The 23,400-nt window shown below is 36.7% G+C and overlaps 1 protein-coding gene and 1 long non-coding RNA gene across 2 annotated transcripts in view; one reads left to right on the forward strand and one right to left on the reverse strand.

Moving 5' to 3' along the window:
• Positions 1–23,400, forward strand: part of LOC104878063 (uncharacterized) — a 68,312-nt gene that overhangs the window by 34,231 nt on the left and 10,681 nt on the right. The gene's annotated exons all lie outside the window — the stretch shown is intronic.
• Positions 17,634–19,685, reverse strand: LOC132254160 (uncharacterized). Its single transcript, XR_009466336.1, has 2 exons — positions 18,741–19,685; positions 17,634–17,914 (listed from the first exon to the last, which is right to left on the reverse strand). It is a non-coding gene; the product is annotated as an uncharacterized LOC132254160 (long non-coding RNA).

Genomic DNA, 23,400 nt, shown 5'->3' on the forward strand with positions numbered 1-23,400 from the left:
GTAGTGTAGTAGGGCATCCTCATCAATTAGTTTTTTTAGCGCTACTCCATTCCTTGAGGCTTTTTAGTACAACCACTTTTGTTTGGATTGGGCATCCCCCTTGCTAGAGTTTGTTTGTGGCATGCCCTTTCTATGAGTCTTATTAGTGAATTCCCCTTTTTAATGTTCATTTTTGACGTTCTTTTTCCATTGGCTTTTTCATGGGCATCCCGCTTACTTGAATTTGCTTAGAGAATCCCCCTTCATTGACTTTGTTTAGAGAATTGCCTTCATTAAGTTTATTAAGGGAATCGTTTAGGGCATCCCACTTCCTTAAGTTTGTTTAGGGTATCCATCGTCCTTCACCCCGATCAGGATGTCATCCTAGGTTCTATCTAAACATAATCATTTGTTCCCAAGATTTCTCATCATTGGAACGCCATTCATAGTTCTATTCATTTTCATTCTTAATTTGGCTAATTTCACACCATTGAGATGCCATCCTATGTTCTCTCTAAGCTAATTCGTTTGTTCTTTTGATTGCTCATCATTGGACCATAATTCTTGGTTCTATATCTATTCATTGTTAGTTCCTTTAGTTACCCATCATTGGGTTACTATCCTAGTTTTAATTTGAGTTCATTCGTTTATTTCCTCTTATTTGTCATCACTAGGACATCATCCTAGGTTCAATCTATATCCAATTTGAATTAATTTTTTGTCCGATCGTCTGCATACCATCCTAGGTTCTACCAAAGCTCAGCTTCAATCGATATCCTAGTTTTAATTTTTTTTGTTATGTTTCTTGTCATTGTGATGTCGTCCTACTTTCTATCTAGGTTTGTTCTTAGTTCCTTTGGGTTCCAAACATTTGGATGCAATCCTAGGTTCGACCTATGTTCATTGTTCGTTCCTTTAGTTTCCCATCATTATGAACTATCTAAGCTTATTCGTATGTTCCTTTGGTTTCTCATAATTAGGACGGATGATATGAGTTTGTTTAAAGGTACGCCGTTCTCCTTGGTTGAGTTGTTTTCAGGCATCCTCTTCCTTAAGTTTGTTTAGGGTATTCTCCTTCATTGAGTTTATTTAGGGCATCCTCTTTGCTTGAGTGTTATTAGGTTATTCCCATTCCTCTATTTTTTTTAGGACATTCCTGTTCATTGGGCTATCAAACTACCTTGATTTACTTTAGTCCATCACCCTTCCCTCAATTTCATAGGTCATCCATCTTCATGGAGATTTTTAATTCATTCCGTTTCCTAGAGTTTGTTTAGACCAACCAACTTCCTTCAATTCTTTTGGGGGATACCCTTTCCTAGGGATTACTTAGCAGACTCCCACTTCCTTTAAGTAGGGCATCCCTATCCAGTAGTTTGTTTATCGCAACTCCTTTTCTTGAGGTTTTTTAGCACAACGCTTTTTAATGGGATTGGGCATCCCCCTTGGTAGAATTTGTTTGTGGCATGCCCTTTCTATGAGTCTTATAAGTGAATCCCCCTTCTTAAAGTTCATTTTTGACGTTCTTCTTCCATTGGCCTTTTCATGGGCATCCCGCTTACTCGAATTTTCTTAGAGAATCCCCCTTCCTTGACTTTGTTTAGAGAATTGCCTTCATTAAGTTTATTAAGGGAATCGTTTAGGGCATCCCACTTCCTTAAGTTTGTTTAGGGTATTCATCGTCCTTCACCCCATAATTAGGATGTCATCCTAGGTTCTATCTAAACATAATCATTTGTTCTTGAGATTTCTCATCATTGGAATGCCATTCATAGTTCTATTCATTTTCATTCTTGGTTTGTTTAGTTTTACATCATTGAGATGCCATCCTATGTTCTCTCTAAGCTAATTCATTTGTTCTTTTGACTGCTCATCATTAGACCATAATTCTTGGCTCTATCTCTGTTTATTCTTAGTTCCTTTAGTTACCTGTCATTGGGTTACTATCCTGGTTTTAATATGAGTTTATTTGTTTGTTCCCTCTTATTTCTCATCACTAGGACGTCATCATAGGTTCTATCTATATCCAATTTGAGTTAATTTTGTGTTCGATCGTCTGCATACCATCCTCGGTTCTACCTAAGCTTAGTTAATTGTTTGTTATGCTTCTCATTATTATGATGTCATCCTAGTTTCTATCTAGGTTTGTTCTTAGTGCCTTTGGGTTCCAAACATTTTGATCCAATCTTAGGTTCGACATATGTTCATTGTTCGTTTCTTTGGTTTCCTATCATTGTGAGTTATCTATGGTTATTCATATTTTCTTTTTGTTTCTCAGAATGAGCATACCATCCTATGAGTTTGTTTAAGCGTATGCACTATTCCTTGAGTATCTTCAGGACATCCTCCTTCCTTGAGTTGTTTTCAGGCATCCCCTTCATTGAGTTTCTTTAGGGTATCCCTTGTCCTTCACCCCATAATCAGGATGTCATCCTAAGTTCTATATAAACATAATCATTTGTTCCCGAGATTGCTGATCATTGGAGTGCCATTCATAGTTCTATTCATTTTCATTCTTAGTTTGTTTAGTTTCACATCATTGAGATGCCATCCTAGGTTCTATCTATATCCAATTTGAGTTAATTTTGTGTCCGATCGTTTGCATACCATCCTAGGTTCTACCTAAGCTTAGTTGGTTGTTTGTTATGTTTCTCATCATTGTGATGTCATCCTAATTTCTATAAAGGTTTGTTCTTAGTCCCTTTCGGTTCCAAACAATTCGATGGAGTCCTATGTTTATTGTTCGTTCGTTTAGTTTCCCTCCATTGTAAATTATCGAAGCGTATTCGTTTCTCATCATTAGAACACCATCCTATGAATTTTTTTAAAGAGTACACCCTATTCCTTTAGTATGTTGAGGACATCCTCCTTCCTTCAGTTGTTTTCGATCATCCCCTTTCTTAAGTTTGTTTAGGGTTTTTTTTTTAGCACGACCGCTTTTGTTGGGATTGGGCCTCCCCATTGGTAGAGTTTGTTTCTGGCATGCCCTTTCTTTGAGTCTTATTAGTGAATCTGCCTTCTTAAAGTTCATTTACGATGTTGTTCTTCCATTGGTTTTTTAAGGGCATCCCGCTTGCTTGAATTTTCTTAGTGCATCCCCCTTCCTTGACTTTGTTTTGAGAATTCCCCTCATTAAGTTTATTAAGGGGATCGTTTAGGGCATCCCACTTCCTTAAGTTTTTTTAGGGTATCCCTCGTCCTTCACCCCATAATCAGGATGTCATCCTATGCTCTATCTATAAAGAATCATTTGTTCCCGAGATTGCTCATCATTGGAATGCCATTCATAGTTCTATTCATTTTCCTTCTTAGTTTGTTTGGTTTCACATCATTGAGATGCCATCCTAGGTTCTATCTATATCTAATTTGAGTTAATTTTGTGTCCAACAGTCTACGTACCATGCTAGGTTCTACCTAAGCCTAGTTGGTTGTTTCTTAAGAACATCATTGTGATGTCATCCTAGTTTCTATAAAGGTTTGTTCTTAGTCCCTTTATGTCACACCCCAATTTTTTTTATTATTATTATTATTATTATTTATTCTTCAACTAAAGAATTGATACTCAAATATAGTATAAGTGCTCTAAAAAATTTAAATGTTGAGTTCCTACTTGAATTTGTTCAAAAAGAGGATATGGAAAACCTGTTATAAAGAGTACATCCTGTATTAAACATTGTGACTATTAAGTTAACAAAATATGTTTTGTTTCACAAAAGAAACTTGTACAACATTAATTTACATATACCAAACCCCATTGTTTACTACGGGTAGCCCATACTACAAGTGTATCTGACAAATATATACATTACATCATTCCAACAAAAGGTGTAGTCTTGATACAAAAGGCATGGCCTCAAAAGACTTTCAATATGAGCAAACAACATCCAATCACAATAAAGCATTGCTCAAGCATTCTTTCCTGCATAAGTCTTCTGACCTACATCTATAGGTGGAAGGAATAGGGTGAGTTCACAACTCAGTAGGAAAGTTTATAACCATCCTAAGTATACCCTTAAAAGCCTTGAATTAAACGTTTAATAACATGCATGATAAACATTTCATAACCATTAACAAATGTGTAATCATGTCAAACATGTATGCATGTGTTTGTTGGTGTCATCATTGCTTTTCCCCATCCATCCTTTCACAACTGATAATTTGCTGACTCCCAACAATCTACACAGCAGATATCAATGCTCCACAAGATACTCGATCAATATAATAATGACTATTCTGGGACATCACCCAAGGGCAAGTCATACCCCGTGTCTTTTGGGACTCATACCCAAGGGCAGAACCAACCCCATGTCTTTAGGGACTAGAACCCAGGGGCAGGACCAACCCCATACACCCACATCGGAGTGTCTTCCTCGAGGGCTTTAGGGACTTCCACCCAAGGACCCACGGTCCCACATAAACAATATATCAAATGATAAGGCCTGTAGCATCACATAAGCACTTCGCCACCAATAAATTCTCTGAATATCATCTGTGATCATTCCATATCCTTCTTGCAATGCAATCACACCATAAACCATTTCGACAACACAAAACCACGAATCTTCATACCAATATACGTTCCAACATCATGGTAACATTTCAATGCAATGACACTTTAAAAGATTTTATGAAATCATAAAAATAACATAAAATTCCAACAAATAATTCAAGGAAAGAAATCAGATACACCGTAGAATAGCATAAAATTCCCTACCTTACACCGACTTCCTTTTTGTGTTTCTTCTAAGTAGGCGATCTTTGCCTATTACGAGGAACTTAAATGAAACAACATAATTTAGGTTTCCTAACCATGAAAATTTATATAGTTTATTGTTGCAAATTTTTTTAATTCTCACATTCTCTAATCTATATCCTACATGTTTTCAGATCAAATTTTGAATTGAATTAAACAATATTTGCAATGCATATTAATTTCCCTAATTAATTACCAAACACTAATTCTTTTGATTTTCTTAAAACCTAACCTATTAACAAATCCCAAGTGTCCAAATAACCCAATTCATCACATGTTTACTAATCTATTTTTCAATCAAACCAAATTAAACAAAGATTTATGCTGATCTTACCATTAATAAAATACTTTAATCTTTAATTAATTGTGATTTTTAACTAAAACAGGTTTATAGCTAATTATACTCAACTTTTACATAATTTTTACCGTTAATTCTATTCAACATACCATTAGGAACCAAAATAAACGAAAATTACAAAATTAAACAACTTGCTTACCTCAAATCTACACTTTCTCTCTCTAACCCAAGTTGCTGCAGGTGAAATGGTGCAAAACGAGCTGCAGCCCCCTTATAAAGGGATCTCCAAGCACCCAAGCATGAGGAGGCAGCCCACATGGCTGCCACCAATCCACCCAAGTAGGAGGTGGCATTCCACTAACTCAAATTCCCAATTTTGCACTTTAGTCCTTCAAGTTATCAAAAAATAAAACCCATAATTGCCCATTAGTCCTTTAGGTTTTCCATAACCCTAATTAGTCCCTAAGAACCTAATAAGCATGCTTAGGTCATTAACTAATCCCACTTAACCATAATCAAAGTTTAATTCATAATTAAATATGATTAGCCCTAAACTAGTTTTAACATCTAATTAAGCAAGCTTAAAGTTAAGTACTAAAATAATCATTATTGCCTATTTAATTCATTAGTACTAGGTGTTACACTTTAGGTTCCAAAGTTTTCGATGGAGTACTAGGTTCGGCCTATGTTCATTGTTTGTTTGTTTGGTTTCCCTCCATTGTGAATTATTGAAGCTTATTCGTATGTTCCTTTCGTTTCTCATCATTAGAACACCATCTTATGAATTTGTTTAAGGGTGCACCCTAATCCTTTAGTATGTTGAGGATATCCTCCTTCCTTGAGTTGCTTTCGGGCATCCCCTTCCTTGAGTTTGTTTAGGGTATTCCCCTTCATTGAGTTTATTTAGGGCACCTCTTTCTTGGAGTGTTATTAGGGTATTCCCATTCCTCTAATTTTTTAGAACATTCCTGTCCATTGGGCTATCAAACTACCCTGATTTACTTTAGTCTCTCATCTTCCCTTGAGTTTCTTAGGTCATCCTTCTTCATGTAAATTTTTAATTCATTCCCTTTCCTAGAGTTTGTTTAGGCCAACCAACTTCCTTCATTTCTTTGAGGGCATACCCTTTCCTAGGGATTACTAAGCAGACTCCCAATTCCTTTATTCTAGTAGGGCATACCCATCTAGTAGTTTGTTTAGCGCAACTCCATTTTTTGAGGATTTTTTAACACAACCCCTTTTGTTGGGATTGGGCCTCCCCATTGGTAGAGTTTTTTTGTGGCGTGCCCTTTCATTGAGTTTCATTAGTAAATCCTCTTTCTTAAAGTTTAGTTACGATGTTGTTTTTCCATTGGTTTTTTAAGGGCATCCCGCTTGCTTGAATTTTCTTAGTGCATCCCCCTTCCTTGACTTTGTTTAGAGAATTCCCCTCATTAAGCTTATTAAGGGGATTGTTTAGGGCATCCCACATCCTTAAGTTTTTTTAGGGTATCCCTCGTCCTTCACCCCATAATCAGGATGTCATCCTAAGCTCTATCTAAACAAATCATTTGTTCCCTAGATTGCTTATCATTGGAATGCCATTCATAGTTCTATTCATTTTTCATTCTTAGTTTGTTTAGTTTCACATCATTGAGATGCCATCCTAGGTTCTATATATATGTCCAATTTGAGTTAATTTTGCGTCCGATAATCTGCATACCATCCTAGGTTCTACCTAAGCTTAGTTGGTTGTTTGTTATGTTTGTCATCATTCTGATGTCATACTAGTTTCTATAAAGGTTTGTTCTTAGTGCCTTTAGGTTCCAAAGTTTTCGATGGAGTCCTAGGTTTGACCTATGTTCATTGTTCGTTTATTTGGTTTCCCTCCATTGTGAATTATCGAAGCTTATTCGTATGTTCCTTTTGTTTCTCAACACTAGAACACCATCCTATGAATTTGTTTAAGGGTACACCCCATTCCTTTAGTATGTTGAGGATATCCTTCTTCCTTGAATTTCTTTCGAGCATCACCTTCCTTGAGTTTGTTTAGGGTATTCCCCTTCATTGAGTTTATTTAGGGCATCCTCTTTCCTCGAGTATTATTAGGGTATTCTCGTTCCTCTATTTTTTAAGAACATTGTTGTTCATTGGGCTATCAAACTTCCCTGATTTACTTTAGTTCAACATCTTTCCTTGAGTTTCTTAGGTCATCCATCTTCATGGAGATTTTCAATTCATTCCGTTTCCTAGAGTTTGTTTACGCCAACCAACTTCCTTCAATTTCTTGAGGGCATACCCTTTCCTAGGGATTACTAAGGAGACTCCAAATTTCTTTAGTCTAGCAGGGCATACACATCTAATAGTTGGTTTAGCGCAACTCCATTTTTTGTTGTTTTTTTAGCACGACCGCTTTTGTTGGGATTGGCAATCGCCTTGGTAGAGTTTGTTTGTGGCGTGCCCTTTTATTACTAAATCTGCCTTCCTAAGGTTTATTTAAGATCATGTTCTTTCATTGGTTTCTTAAGGGCATCCCGCTTGCTTGAATTTTCTTAGTGCATCCCCTTTCCTTGACTTTGGTTAGAGAATTTCCCTCATTAATTTTATTAAGGGGATCGTTTAGGGCATCCCACTTCCTTAAGTTTTTTTAGGGTATCCCTCGTCCTTCACCCTATCATCAGAATGTTATCCTTAGTTCTATTTAAACGTAATTATTTGTTCCCGAGATTGCTAATCATTGGAATGCCATTCATAGTTCTATTCATTTTCATTCATAGTTTGTTTAGTTTCACATCATTGAGATGCAATCCTAGGTTCTATCTATATCCAATTTGAGTTAATTTTGTGTCCGATCGTCTACATATCATCCTATGTTCTACCTAAGCTTAGTTGGTTGTTTGTTATGTTTCTCATCATTGTGATGTCATGCTAGTTTCTATAAATGTTTGATCTTAGTCCCTTTTGGTTCGAAACAATTGATGGAGTCCTAGGTTCGGCCTATGTTCATGGTTCGTTCGTTTGGTTTCCCTCCATATTGAATTATGAAAGCTTTTTCGTATGTTCCTTTTGTTTCTCATCATTAGAACAACATCCTATGAATTTGTTTAAGGGTACACCCTATTCCTTTAATATGTTGAGGACATCCTCCTTCCTTGAGTTGTTTTCGGGCATCCTTGAGTTTGTTTTGGGTATTCCTTTTCATTGAGTTTATTTAGGGCATCCTCTTTCCTCGAGTGTTATTAGGGTATGCCCATTCCTCTATTTTTTAAGAACATTCCTTTTCATTGGGCTATCAAACTACCTTGATTTACTTTAGTCCATCATCTTTCCTTGAGTTTCTTAGGTCATCAATCTTCACGGAGATTTTTAATTCATTCCCTTTCCTAGAGTTTGTTTAGGTCAACCAAGTTCCCTTAATTCTTTGAGGGCATACACTTTCCTAGGGCTTTAGTGTAGTAGGGCATCCAGTAGTTTCTTTAGCGCAAGTCCATTTTTTGAAGTTTTTTTAGCACAACCAATATTTTTTGGGATCGTCAATCGTCCTTAGTAGAGTTTGTTTGTGGCGTGCCCTTTCTTTGATTTTTTTTTTTAGTGAATCTGCCTTCTTAAACTACATTTACGATTTTGTTCTTCCATTGGTTTTTTAAGGGCATCCCACTTGCTTGAATTTCTTAGTGCATCCCCCTTCCTTGACTTTGTTTAGAGAATTCCCCTCATTAAGTTTATTAAGGGGATCGTTTAGGGCATCCCACTTCCTTTCGTTTTTTTAGGGTATCCCTCGTCCTTCACCCCATAATCAGGATGTCATCCTAAGCTCTATCTAAACAAAATCATTTGTTCCCAAGATTGCTCATCATTGGAATGCCATTCATAGTTCTATTCATTTTCATTCTTAGTTTGTTTAGTTTCACATCATTTAAATGCCATCCTAAGTTCTATCTATTTCTAATTTGAGTTAATTTTGTGTTCGATCGTGTGCATACCATCCTAGGTTCTACCTAAGCATAGTTGGTCGTTTGTTATGTTTCTCATCATTGTGATGTTATCCTAGTTCCTCCTATAAACGTTTGTTCTTAGTCCCTTTGGGTTCCAACGTTTTCGATGGAGTCCTAAGTTTGGCCTATGTTCGTTGTTCGTCCGTTTGGTTTCCCTCCATTGGGAATTATTGAAGCTTATTCGTACGTTCCTTTTGTGTCTCATCATTAGAACACCATCCTATGAATTTGTTTAAGGGTACACCCTATTCCTTTTGTTTGTTGAGGATATCCTCCTTCCTTGAGTTGCATTCAGGCATCCTTTTTCTCGAGTTTGTTTAGGGTAATCCCGTTCATTGAGTTTATTTAGGGCATCCTCTTTCCTCGAGTGTTATTAGGGTATTCCCATTACTCTATTTTTTTTAGAACATTGCTGTCCATTGGGCTATCAAACTACCTTGATTTACTTTAGTCCATCATCTCTCCTTGAGTTTCTTAGGTCTTCTTCATGGAGATTTTGAATTCATTCCCTTTCCTAGAGTTTGTTTACGCCAACCAACTTCCTTCAATTCTTTGAGGGCATACCTTTTCCTAGGGATTACTTAGCATACTCCCACTTCCTTTAGGGTAGTACGGCATCCCTATCCGGTCGTTTCTTTAGCGTAACTCCATTTCTTGATGTTGCTTTAGCACAACCACTTTTGTTGGGCTTGGCCATCATCCTTTGTAGAGTTTGTTTGTTGCATGCCCTTTCTTTGAGTCTTATTAGTGAATGCACCTTCTTAAAGTTCATTTACAAGGTTGTTCTTCTGTTGGTTTTCTAAAGGCATCCCGCTTGCTTGAATTTGCTTAGTGCATCTCCCTTCCTTGACTTTGTTTAGAGAATTCCCCTCATTAAGTTTATTAAGGGGATTGTTTAGGGCATCCCACTTCCTGAAGTTTGTTCAAGGTATCCCTCGTCCTTTACCCCATAATCAGGATGTCATCCTAGGTTCTATCTAAACATAATCATTTGTTCTCGAGAGTGCTCATCATTTGAATGCCATTCATTCTTCTATTCATTTTTATTCTTAGTTTGTTTAGCTTCTATCTATATCAAATTTGAGTTAATTTTGTGTCCGATCATTTGCATACCATCCTAGGTTCTACCTAAGCTTAGTTGGTTGTTTGTTATGTTTCTCATCATTGTGATGTCCTTGTAGTTTCTATAAAGGTTTGTTCTTAGTTGCTTTGAGTTCCAAACAATTCGATGGAGTCCTAGGTTCGGCCTATGTTCATTGTTTGTTCTTTTTGTTTCCCTCCATTGTGAATTATCGAAGCTTATCCGTATGTTCATTTTGTTTGTCATCATTAGAACACCGTCCTAATTGTCACACCCCAACTTTTTTTTTGTTATTATTATTATTATTTATTCTTCAACTAAACAATTGATACTCAAATACAGTATAAGTGCTCTCAAAAACTTAAATGTTGAGTTCCTACTTGAATTTGTTCAAAAAGAGGATATGGAAAACCTGTTATAAAGAGTACATCCTGTATTAAACATTGTGACTATTAAGTTAACAAAATATGTTTTGTTTCACAAAAGAAACTTGTACAACATTAATTTACATATACCAAACCCCATTGTTTACTATGGGTAGCCCATACTACAAGTGTATCTGACAAATATATACATTACATCATTCCAACAAAAGGTTTAGTCTTGATACAAAAGGGCATGGCCTCAAAAGACTTTCAATATGAGCAAACAGCATCCAATCACAGTAAAGCATTGCTCAAGCATTCTTTCCTGCATAGGTCTTCTGACCTGCATCTATAGGTGGAAGGAATAGGGTGAGTTCACAACTCAGTAGGAAAGTTTATAACCATCCTAAGTATACCCTTAAAAACCTTGAATTAAACGTTTAATAACATGCATGATAAACATTTCATAACCATTAACAAATGTGTAATCATGTCAAACATGTATGCATGTGTTTGTTGGTTTCATCATTGCTTTTCCCCATCCATCCTTTCACAACTGATAATTTGCTGACTCCCAACAATCTACACAGCAGATATCAATGCTCCACAAGATACTCGATCAATATAATAATGACTATTCTGGGACATCACCCAAGGGCAAGTCATACCCCATGTCTTTTGGGACTCATACCCAAGGGCAGGACCAACCCCATACACCCACATCGGAGTGTCTTCCTCGAGGGCTTTAGGGACTTTCACCCAAGGACCCACGGTCCCAGATAAACAATATATCAAATGATAAGGCCTGTAGCATCACATAAGCACTTTGCCACCAATAAATTCTCTGAATATGATCTGTGATGATTCCATATCGTTCTTGCAATGCAATCACACCATAAACCATTTCGACAACACAAAACCACGAATCTTCATTCCAATATACGTTCCAACATCATGGTAACATTTCAATGCAATAAACCGAGATGCAATGACACTTTAAAAGATTTGATGAAATCATAGAAATAACATAAAATTCCAACAAATAATTCAAGGAAAGAAATCAGATACACCATAGAATAGCATAAAATTCCCTACCTTACACCGACTTCCTTTTTGTGTTTCTTCTAAGTAGGCGATCTTTGCCTATTACGAGGAACTGAAATGAAACAACATAATTTAGGTTTCCTAACCATGAAAATTTATATAGTTTATTGTTGCAAATTTTTAATTCTCACATTCTCTAATCTATATCCTACATGTTTTCAGATCAAATTTGAATTGAATTAAACAATATTTACAATGCATATTAATTCCCCTAAATAATTACCAAACACTAATTCTTTTCATTTTCTTAAAGCCTAACCTATTATCAAATCCCAAGTGTCCAAATAACCCAATTCATCACATGTTTACTAATCTATTTTTCAATCAAACCAAATTAAACAAAGATTTATGCTGATCTTACCATTAATAAAATACTTAAATCTTTAATTAATTGTGATTTTTAACTAAAACAGGTTTATAGCTAATTATACTCAACTTTTACACAATTTTTACCATTAATTCTATTCAACATGCCATTAGGAACCAAAATAAACGCAAAATTACAAAATTAAACAACTTGCTTACCTCAAATCTACACTTTCTCTCTCTAGATTCTCTCTCTAACCCAAGTTGCTGCAGGTGAAATGGTGCAAAACGAGCTGCAGCCCCCTTATAAAGGTGTCTCCAAGCACCCAAGCATGAGGTGGCAGCCCACATGGCTGCCACCAATCCACCCAAGTAGGAGGTGGCATTCCACTAACTCAATTTTCAAAAATTTGCACTTTAGTCCTTCAAGTTATAAAAAATAAAACCCATAATTGCCCATTAGTCCTTAAGGTTTTCATAACCTTAATTAGTCCCTAAGAACCTAATAAGCATGCTTAGGTCATTAACTAATCCCACTTAACCTTAATCAAAGTTTAATTCATAATTAAACATGATTAGCTCTAAACTAGTTTTAACATCTAATTAAGCAAGCTTAAAGTTAAGTACTAAAATAGTCATTAGTACTAGGTGTTACACTAATAATTTTTTTTAAGGGTACACCGTATTCCTTTAGTATGTTGAGGACATCCTCCTTTCTTATTATTGATTTTCGAATCCTTTTGTTTTTGAGTTTCACTAGATTCATATACTACTCTCAATCTAAATAATTGAGTTGGATACATTTTTAAGAGTTCTTTTATTTTTATTTTTTTATATTTATAAATAGAAAACTTTTTATAACCCATTTTTTTTGTTTCTTTTGAGCCCTTAAAAATATAAAGAATTTTGTTTGTTCTTGTAAAACTGTTAGAACTAGAAAACACTTATTTTAAATTTTCTAATTCTTTTGTCAAGTTCTTTCAAAATGGGTTTAAAAAAGGAAGGTCGTTTTCGGGGGAGAACCAAAAGGCAGATCAGTTTCTTTAGGGAATCCTCTTTCCTCGAGTGTTAGTAGTGGATTCCCATTCCTCTATTTTTTTTAGAACATTCCTGTTCATTGGGCTGTCAATCTACCTTGATTTACTTTAGTCCATCATCTTTCCTTTAGTTTCTTAGGTCATCATTCTTCATGGAGATTTTTAATTCATTCCCTTTCCTAGAGTTTGTTTAGGCCAACCAACTTCCTTCAATTCTTTGAGGGCATACCCTTTCCTAGGGATTACTTAGCAGACTCCCACTTTCTTTAGTGTAGTAGGGCATCCCTATCCAGTGGTTTCTTTCCCGCAACTCTATTTCTTGATGTTTTTTTAGCACAACCACTTTTGTTGGGATTGGCCATCGTCCTTAGTAGAGTTTGTTTGCGGCATGCCCTTTCTTTGAGTCTTATTAGTGAATCCGCCTTCTTAAAGTTCATTTACAATGTTGTTCTTCCATTGGTTTTTTAAGGGCATCCTGCTTGCTTAAATTTGCTTAGTGCATCCCCCTTGACTTTGTTTAGAGAATTCCCCTCATTAAGGGGATCGTTGAGGGTATCCCTCGTCCTTTACCCCATAATTAGGATGTCATCCCAAGTTCAATCTAAACAAAATCATTTGTTCCCGAGATTGCTCATCATTGCAATGCCATTCATAGTTCTATTCATTTTTCATTCTTAGTTTATTTAGTTTCACATCATTGAGATGCCATCCTAGGTTCTATCTATATCCAATCTGAGTTAATTTTGTGTCCGATCGTCTGCATAACATCCTAGGTTTTACCTAAGCTTATTTGGTTGTTTGTTTACGTTTCTCATCATTGTGATGTCATCCTAGTTTCTATAAAGGTTTGTTCTTAGTCCCTTTCGGTTCCAAACATGGAGTCCTATGTTCTGTGTTCGTTCATTTGGTTTCCCTCCATTGTGAATTATCGAAACTTATTCGTATGTTCCTTTTGTTTCTCATCATTAGAACACCATCCTATGAATTTGTTTAAGGGTAAACCCTATTCCTTTAGTATGTTGAGGACATCCTCCTTCCTTGAGTTTGTTTAGGGTATTCCACTTTATTGAGTTTACTTAGGGCATCCTCTTTCCTAGAGTGTTATTAGGGTATTCCTGTTCCTCTATTTTTTTAGAACATTCTTATTCATTGGGCTATCAAACTACCTTGATTTACTTTAGTCCGTAATCTTTCGTTGAGTTTCTTAGGTCATCCATCTTCATTGAGATTTTTAATGCATTCCCTTTCCTAGAGTTTGTTTAGGCCAACCAACTTCCTTCAATTTTTTGAGGGCATAACCTTTCCTAGGGATTACTAAGTAGACTCCCAATTCCTTTAGTCTAGTAGGGCGCACCCATCTAGTAGTTTGTTTAGCACAACTCCATTTTTTGAGGTTTTTTTAGCACGACCGCTTTTGTTGGGATTGGGCCTCCCCATTGGTTGAGTTTGTTTGTGGCATGCCCTTTCTTTGAGTATTATTAGTGAATCCGCCTTCTTAAAGTTCATTTACGATGTTGTTCTTCCATTGGCTTTTTAAGGGCATCTTGCTTGCTTGAATTTTCTTAGAGCATCCCCCTTCCTTGACTTTGTTTAGAGAATTCCCCTATTTAAGTTTATTAAGGGGATCGTTTAGGGCATCCCACTTCTTTAAATTTTTTTTAGGGTATCCCTCGTCCTTCACCCCATAATCAGGATGTCATCCTATGCTCTATCTATAAAGAATTATTTGTTCTCAAGATTGCTCATCATTGGAATGCCATTCATAATTCTATTCATTTTCATTCTTATTTTGTTTAGTTTCACATCATTGAGATGCCATCCTAGGTTCTATCTATGGTAATTCGTTTTTTCGTTTGATTGCTCATCATTCGACCATAATTCTTGGTAGTATCTCTGTTCATTCTTAGGTCTTTTAGTTACCTGTCATTGGGTTAATATCCTAGTTTTAATCTAAGTTGAGTCGTTTATTCCTCTGATTTCTCATAACTAGAACATCATCCTAAGTTCTTTCTATATCCAATTTGAATTAATTTTTTTGTCTGATCGTCTGGATACCATCCTAGGTTCTACCTAAGCTTAGTTGGTTGTTTGTTATGTTTCTCATCATTGGGATATCATTTCTATCTAGGTTTGTTCTTAGTTCCTTTGGGTTCCAAACATTTGGATACAATCCTAGGTTCGGCCTATGTTCATTGTTTGTTCCTATGGTTGCCAATCATTGTGATTATCTAAGCTTATTTGTTTGTTCCTTTGGTTTCTCATAATTAGGATGCCATTCTATGAATTTGTTTAAGGGTATGCATTATTCCTTGACTATGTTCAGGACGTCCTCCTTCCTTTAGTCGTTTTCGGGCATCCCCTACCTTGAGTTGGTTTATGGTATTCCCCTTTTTGGGTATCCTCTTTCCTTGAGTGTTATTATAGTATTCCCATTCCTCCATTTTTTTTAGGACATTCTTGTTCATTGGGCTATGAGACTACCTTGATTTACACCCTTCCTTCAGTTTCTTAGGTCACCCATCTTCATGGAGATTTGTAATTCATTCGCTTTCCTAGAGTTTGTTCAGACCAATAACCCTCCTTCAATTCTTTTAGGGCATACCCTTTCCTAGAGATTACTTCGAAAACTCCCACTTCCTTTAATGTAGTAGGGCATCCCCATCCAATAATTTGGTTAGTGCAACTCCATTTCTTGACGTTTTTTTAGCACAACCGCTTTTTTTTGGATTTGTCATCCCCCTTCGTAGAGTTTGTTTGTGGCTTGCCCTTTTTATGAGTCTTGTTAGTGAATCCGCCTTCTTAAAGTTCATTTACGACGTTCTTCCATTGGCTTTTTAAGGGCATCCCGCTTACTCAAATTTGCTTACCTTTCCTTGACTTTGACTAGAGAATTCCCTTCATTAAGTTTATTAAGGGAATCGTTTAGGGCATCCCACTTCCTTCTGTTTGTTTAAGGTATCCCTCATCCTTCACCTCATAATCAGGATGTCATCCTAGGTTCTATCTAAACATAATCAATTGTTTCCGAGATTGCTCATCATTGGAATGCGATTCATAGTTCAATTCATTTTCATTCTTAGTTTGTTTAGTTTCACATCATTGAGATTCCATTCTTGGTTTTATCTAAGCTAATTCGTTTGTTGTTTGGATTGGTCATCATTGGACCATAATTCTTGGTTCTATCTCTATTCATTCTTAGTTCCTTTAGTTACCCATCATTGGGTTACTATCCTAGTTTTAATCTAAGTTTAGTCGTTTCATCCTCTTTTTTCTCATTACTAGGACGTCATCCTAGGTTCTATCTATATCCAATTTGAGTTAAATTTGTGTTCGATCATCTGCATAGCATCCTAGGTTCTACCTAAGCTTAGTTGGTTGTTTGTTATATTTCTTATCAATGTGATGTCATCCAAGTTTCTATCTAGGTTTTTTCTTGGTTCCTTTGGGTTCCAAGCAGTTGGATGCAATCCTAGGTTTGGCCTATAATCATTGTTCGTTCCTTTGCTGCCCATCATAGTGATTAATCTAAGCCTATTCGTATGTTCCTTTGGTTTCTCATAATTAGGACGCTATGAGTTTGTTTAAGGGTATGCCGTATTCGTTAAGTATGTTCAGGACATCCTCCTTCCTTGGTTGTTTGTTGGGCATTCCCCTTCATTGAGTTTCTTTCAACAATTCTCTTTCCTCGATTGTTGTTAGGGTATTCACTTTCCTCTATTTTTTGAGGACATGTCTGTTCACTTGGCTACAAACTACCTTGATTTAGTTTAGTCCATCACCCTTCCTTCAGTTTCTTAGGTCATCCATCTTCATGGAGATTTTTAATTCATTCCCTTTCCTAGAGTTTGTTTAGACAAACCAACTTCCTTCAATTCTTTTAAGGCATACTAGGGATTAGTTGGTTGTTTGTTATTGTTCTCATCATCGTGATGTCATCCTAGGTTCAACCTATGTTCATTGTTCGTTCCTTTGGTTTCCCATCATTGTGAACTATTTAAGCTTATTCGTATGTTCCATTGGTTTCTTATATAATCAGGACTCCATCCTATGAGTTTGTTTAAGGATATGCCCTATTCCTTGAGTTTCATTTCGGGCATCCCCTTCCTTAAGTTTGTTTAGGGTATTCCCCTTCATTGAGTTTATTTCGGGCATCCTCTTTCCTCGAGATTTTCAATTCATTCCCTTTCCTAGAGTTTGTTTAGGCGACCCAACTTCCTTGAATTCTTTTAGGGCATACCCTCGTTCTTAGTTGATTTAGTTTCACATCACATCATTGAGTTGCCATCCTAGGTTCTATTTAAGCTAATTCATTTGTTCTTTTGATTGCTCATCTTTGGACCATAATTCTTGGTTCTATCTTCTTTTCATTCTTAGTTCCTTTAGTTACCCGTGATTGGGTTACTATCCTAGTTTTAATCTAAGTTTATTCGTTTGTTCCTTTGATTTCTGATCACTAGGACGTGATCCGAGGTTCTATCTATATCCAATTTGAGTTAATTTTGTGTCCGATCGTTTGCATACCATACTAGGTTCTACCCAAGCTTAGTTGGTTGTTTGTTATTGTTCTCATCATCGTTGTCACACCCCAATTTTTTTTTTTCTTATTATTATTTATTCTTCAACTAATGATTTGATACTCAAATATAGTATAAGTGCTCTCAAAGATTTAAATGTGAGTTCCTACTTGAATTTGTTCAAAAAGAGGATATGGAAAACCTGTTATAAAGAGTACATCCTGTATTAAACATTGTGACTATTAAGTTAACAAAATATGTTTTGTTTCACAAAAGAAACTTGTACAACATTAATTACATATACCAAACCCCATTGTTTACTATGGGTAGCCCATACTACAAGTGTATCTAACAAATATATACATTACATCATTCCAACAAAAGGTGTAGTCTTGATACAAAAGGGCATGGCCTCAAAAGACTTTCAATATGAGCAAACAGCATCCAATCACAGTAAAGCATTGCTCAAGCATTCTTTCCTGCATAGGTCTTCTGACCTGCATCTATAGGTGGAAGGAATAGGGTGAGTTCACAACTCAGTAGGAAAGTTTATAACCATCCTAAGTATACCCTTAAAAACCTTGAATTAAACGTTTAATAACATGCATGATAAACATTTCGTAACCATTAACAAATGTGTAATCATGTCAAACATGTATGCATGTGTTTCTTGGTTTCATCATTGCTTTTCCCCATCCATCCTTTCAGAACTGATAATTTGCTGACTCCCAACAATCTACACAGCAGATATCAATGCTCCACAAGATACTCGATCAATATAATAATGACTATTCTGGGACATCACCCAAGGGCAAGTCATACCCCGTGTCTTTTGGGACTCATACCCAAGGGCAAGACCAACCCCGTGTCTTTAGGGACTAAAACCCAAGGGCAGGACCAACCCCGTGTCTTTAGGGACTAAAACCCAGGGGCAGGACCAACCCCATACACCCACATCGGAGTGTCTTCCTCGAGGGCTTTAGGGACTTTCACCCAAGGACCCACGGTCCCACATAAACAATATAACAAATGATAAGGCCTGTAGCATCACATAAGCACTTCGCCACCAATAAATTCTCTGAATATAATCTGTGATAATTCCATATCCTTCTTGCAATGCAATCACACCATAAACCATTTCGACAACACAAAACCACGAATCTTCATACCAATATACGTTCCAACATCATGGTAACATTTCAATGCAATAAACCAAGATGCAATGACACTTTAAAAGATTTTATGAAATCATAGAAATAACATAAAATTCCAACAAATAATTCAAGGAAAGAAATCAGATACACCATAGAATAGCATAAAATTCCCTACCTTACACCGACTTCCTTTTTGTGTTTCTTCTAAGTAGGCGATCTTTGCCTATTACGAGGAACTGAAATGAAACAACATAATTTAGGTTTCCTAACCATGAAAATTTATATAGTTTATTGTTGCAAATTTTTAATTCTCACATTCTCTAATCTATATCCTACATGTTTTCAGATCAAATTTGAATTGAATTAAACAATATTTACAATGCATATTAATTTCCCTAATTAATTACCAAACACTAATTCTTTTGATTTTCTTAAAGCCTAACCTATTATCAAATCCCAAGTGTCCAAATAACCCAATTCATCACATGTTTACTAATCTATTTTTCAATCAAACCAAATTAAACAAAGATTTATGCTGATCTTACCATTAATAAAATACTTTAATCTTTAATTAATTGTGATTTTTAACTAAAACAGGTTTATAGCTAATTATACTCAACTTTTACACAATTTTTACCATTAATTCTATTCAACATGCCATTAGGAACCAAAATAAACGAAAATTACAAAATTAAACACTTGCTTACCTCAAATCTACACTTTCTCTCTCTAGTTTCTCTCTCTAACCCAAGTTGCTGCAGGTGAAATGGAGCAAAACGAGCTGCAGCCCCCCTTATAAAGGGTCTCCAAGCACCCAAGCATGAGGTGGCAGCCCACATGGCTGCCACCAATCCACCCAAGTAGGAGGTGGCATTCCACTAACCTTAATTTTCAAATACTGCACTTTAGTCCTTCAAGTTATAAAAAAAATAAAACCCATAATTGCCCATTAGTCCTTTAGGTTTTCATAACCCTAATTAGTCCCTAAGAACCTAATAAGCATGCTTAGGTCATTAACTAATCCCACTTAACCTTAATCAAAGTTTAATTCATAATTAAACATGATTAGCACTAAACTAGTTTTAACATCTAATTAAGCAAGCTTAAAGTTAAGTACTAAAATAGTCATTAGTACTAGGTGTTACATCCTCTCCCCCTAACAAAAATTTCGTCCTCGAAATTTACAAAAGCGAACCTGTAAAGAGTTCCGGGTACTTGTTTCTCATATCTGATTCCAACTCCCATGTAGCTCCTTCCACTCCATGATGATCCCATGACACCGTCACTAGAGGTATGATTTTGGTTCGGAGTACCTTCTCTTTCTTATCTAAAATCTGTCTCGGCCCTTCCTCATACGTTACATCTTCTTGCAAATTCAAATCTTGCCAATCTAGTACATGTGTGGTATCAGGCTCATACTTCCGTAACATGGACACATGGAACACATCATGTATACCTGATAGCTGTGGCGGTAAGGCTAATTTGTATGCTACCTCTCCAATCTTTTGAAGGATTTCGAAGGGCCCAACATATCTTGGAGCAAGCTTTCCCCTTTTTCCAAATCGAAATACGCCTTTCCTTGGTGTTACACGTAAAAACACGTGATCTCCTATCTGAAATTCTAGGGGTCTCCTTCTATGATCGGCATAACTTTTCTGTCTACTTTGTGCTGCCAATAACCTGTCACGTATTACTCAAATCTTGTCAGTAGTCTCTTGCACCAATTCTGGCCCAATTAGACTAGCTTCACCAGATTCCATCCAACACATAGGAGATCTACAAGGCCTCCCATACAGTGCTTCATATGGTGCCATTCCAATACTGCTTTGGAAGCTGTTATTGTACGCAAATTCAATCAAAGGTAAATGTTCCACCCAATTTCCTTTAAAATCCATCACACATGCTCGTAACATATCTTCTAAAATCTGAATAACTCTCTCTGATTGCCCATCAGTTTGAGGATGAAATGCTGAACTCAATTTGATTTCAGTTCCCAAGGCTTTTTGTAAGGACTGCCAAAACTGTGATGTAAATCTAGGATCCCTATCTGAAACAATAGAGAGTGGTACCCCGTGCAACCTCACAATTTCTTTCCCATACAATTTACTCAACACAATAACTGAATCAGTGATCCTCATTGGTAAGAAATGTGCTGATTTCGTTAATCTATCAACTATCACCCATACACTATCCTTACTTTGGGGAGTTCTTGGCAACCCTGTCACAAAGTCCATCGTCACATGATCCCACTTCCATTCTGCTATAGGTAGTGGTTGTAACAACCCTGCTGGTTTCTGATGTTCAACTTTCACTTGTTGACATGTTAAACACTTGGAAACGAATTGAGATATATCCCGCTTCATACCCTGCCACCAATATTGACGCTTCAAATCATGGTACATTTTAGTTTCTCCAGGGTGTACTGTGAATCGAGAATGATGACCTTCCTTCATTACCTCCTCCTTCACCTGAGCATCATTAGGAACACAAAGTTTATTCAAGAAATGAATCCCACCATTAGAATGTATGTTCCAACCTTCTACTGCATCACCCGCCATGATTTGAGAGCGTATGCTCTCTAACTTTGTATCTTTCCTTTGAGCTTCAATAACCTTCTGCAATATTGTTGGCTGAGCTACCAAAGTACAAAAACATGCACTAGAATCATGTACATCAAAGCAAGGATTGAATTCACTGATGTAATCATACATTTTCCACTCATAAACCACCAACCCAGATAGCACACATTGAGTCTTTCTACTTAGGGCATCAGCAACCACATTAGCTTTTCCTGGATGATACTTCAAAGTAAAGTGAAAATCTTCAAGGGTTTCCAACCATCTCCTTTGCCTTGCATTTAGATCTTTTTGAGAGAAAATATACTTCAAACTTTTGTGATCTGAAAACACTTCAAAATTTTCACCATATAAGTAATGTCTCCATAACTTTAAAGCAAAGACTATTGCTGCGAGTTCAAGATCATGGGTAGGATAGTTCTGCTCATGGTTCTTCAATTGCCTAGAAGCATAAGCAACCACTCTTCCTCTTTGCATCAAAACACATCCCAAGCCATTTTTTGAAGCATCACAATAAACTGTATATCTTTCGCCACTAATAGGAGTAATTAGCACCGGCGCTGTTGTTAGTCTCCTTTTTAGCTCTTGAAAGGATTCTTCACACCTATCATTCCAATCAAAGTTCACTCCCTTGCGTGTCAATCTAGTCATTGGGCAAGCAATTCGAGAAAAGTTTTCAACAAACCTTCTGTAGTACCCAGCTAGCCCAAGAAAACTACGTACTTCAAAAACATTCTTGGGCCTTTCCCACTTTGTCACAGCTTCCACTTTTGTTGGATCCACTGAGATACCCTCTTGAGAAACCATGTGCCCCAAAAATTGAATTTCCTGCAGCCAAAAGTCACATTTCTCCAATTTGGCATATAATTGGTTTTCTCTAAGTTTTTGAAGTGCCATATGCAAATGGTGACCGTGCTCTTCTCTACTCTTAGAATATATCAAAATATCATCCACAAATACCACCACAAAATGATCCAAATAAGGCCGATAGATACGATTCATCATGTCCATGAATGCAGCTGGAGCATTAGTTAACCCAAACGGCATGACCACAAATTCATAATGCCCATACCTTGTACGAAATGCAGTCTTTGGAATATCTGTTTCTCGTACCCTCAACTGATGATAACCAGATCTTAAATCAATCTTTGAAAAATAGCAAGCCCCACATAACTAGTCAAATAAGTCATCAATCCGAGGTAGCGGATATTTGTTTTTCACTGTAACTCTGTTCAATTTTCTGTAATCCACACATAACCGCAAGGATCCATCCTTCTTCTTTACAAACAATACTGGAGCACCCCAAGGTGAGGTACTAGGCCGAATAAACCCTTTAGTTTGCAACTCCTGCAACTGAATGTTCAATTCCTTCAGTTCAACTGGAGCCATCCTATATGGAGCTATTGATATTGGATCTGTACCTGGATACAATTCAATAGAAAAATCCATCTCTCTGTGTGGAGGTAAACATGGCAATTCTTTAGGAAAAAACATCAGCAAATTCACAAACCATTGGAATACAATCTATAGTTGTCATCTTTTTGCCTTCTCCCTTCAGATTAAAAAGAAAGTAGTGTCTGCCATCCTTTCTTGACCACTTGTCATCCAGGTTTCGAATTAGAGGAATAAATGTAAGCCTTCTATCACCATAGAAACTCATATATGAACCAGAAGAGGTTTGGAATGTTACTTTCTTCAAATAACAATCTAACACAGCATGATGTCGGGCAAGCCAATCCATCCCCACAATTACATCAAACGATGAAATATCAAGAAGAACCAGATCCATTGTAACTTCAAGACCCCCAATATAAAGTACACAAGCATGACATACCCACTTGGTTTCCACCTTACCACCCATAGGAGTCTCAACACATAATGAACAATGTAGGGGAACAAATTCTATGTCTAGCATGGAGGCAAATGATGCAGAAATAAAAGAGTGGGTAGCTCCTGGATCAAATAAAACATGTGCCCAAGTGCTAAAACATAAGAGCATACCTTCCACCAAGGCATTTGACTCTGCATTTTGTGACCCTATTGCATAAAATCTCCCTTGTTGTGCTTGTTCAGGCTTCCCTTGTCTAAAGTTTCCTTCCCCTTGAGGTTGCCTTCCTTGAATTCGTGGGTTCATTTGCTGAAACTGTCGTTGAGATGGCTGGAATGCAAGTCGTTGAAATTTTGGGCACTCTCTCCTCAGATGTCCCACCTCACCGCATTCATAACATCTCCTTGGTCCCTTAGCTGAATCTGTAGCCC

This window comes from Vitis vinifera, chromosome 8, assembly GCF_030704535.1.
Source record: "Vitis vinifera cultivar Pinot Noir 40024 chromosome 8, ASM3070453v1".
In the NCBI taxonomy this organism is placed as follows: Eukaryota; Viridiplantae; Streptophyta; class Magnoliopsida; order Vitales; family Vitaceae; genus Vitis; species Vitis vinifera.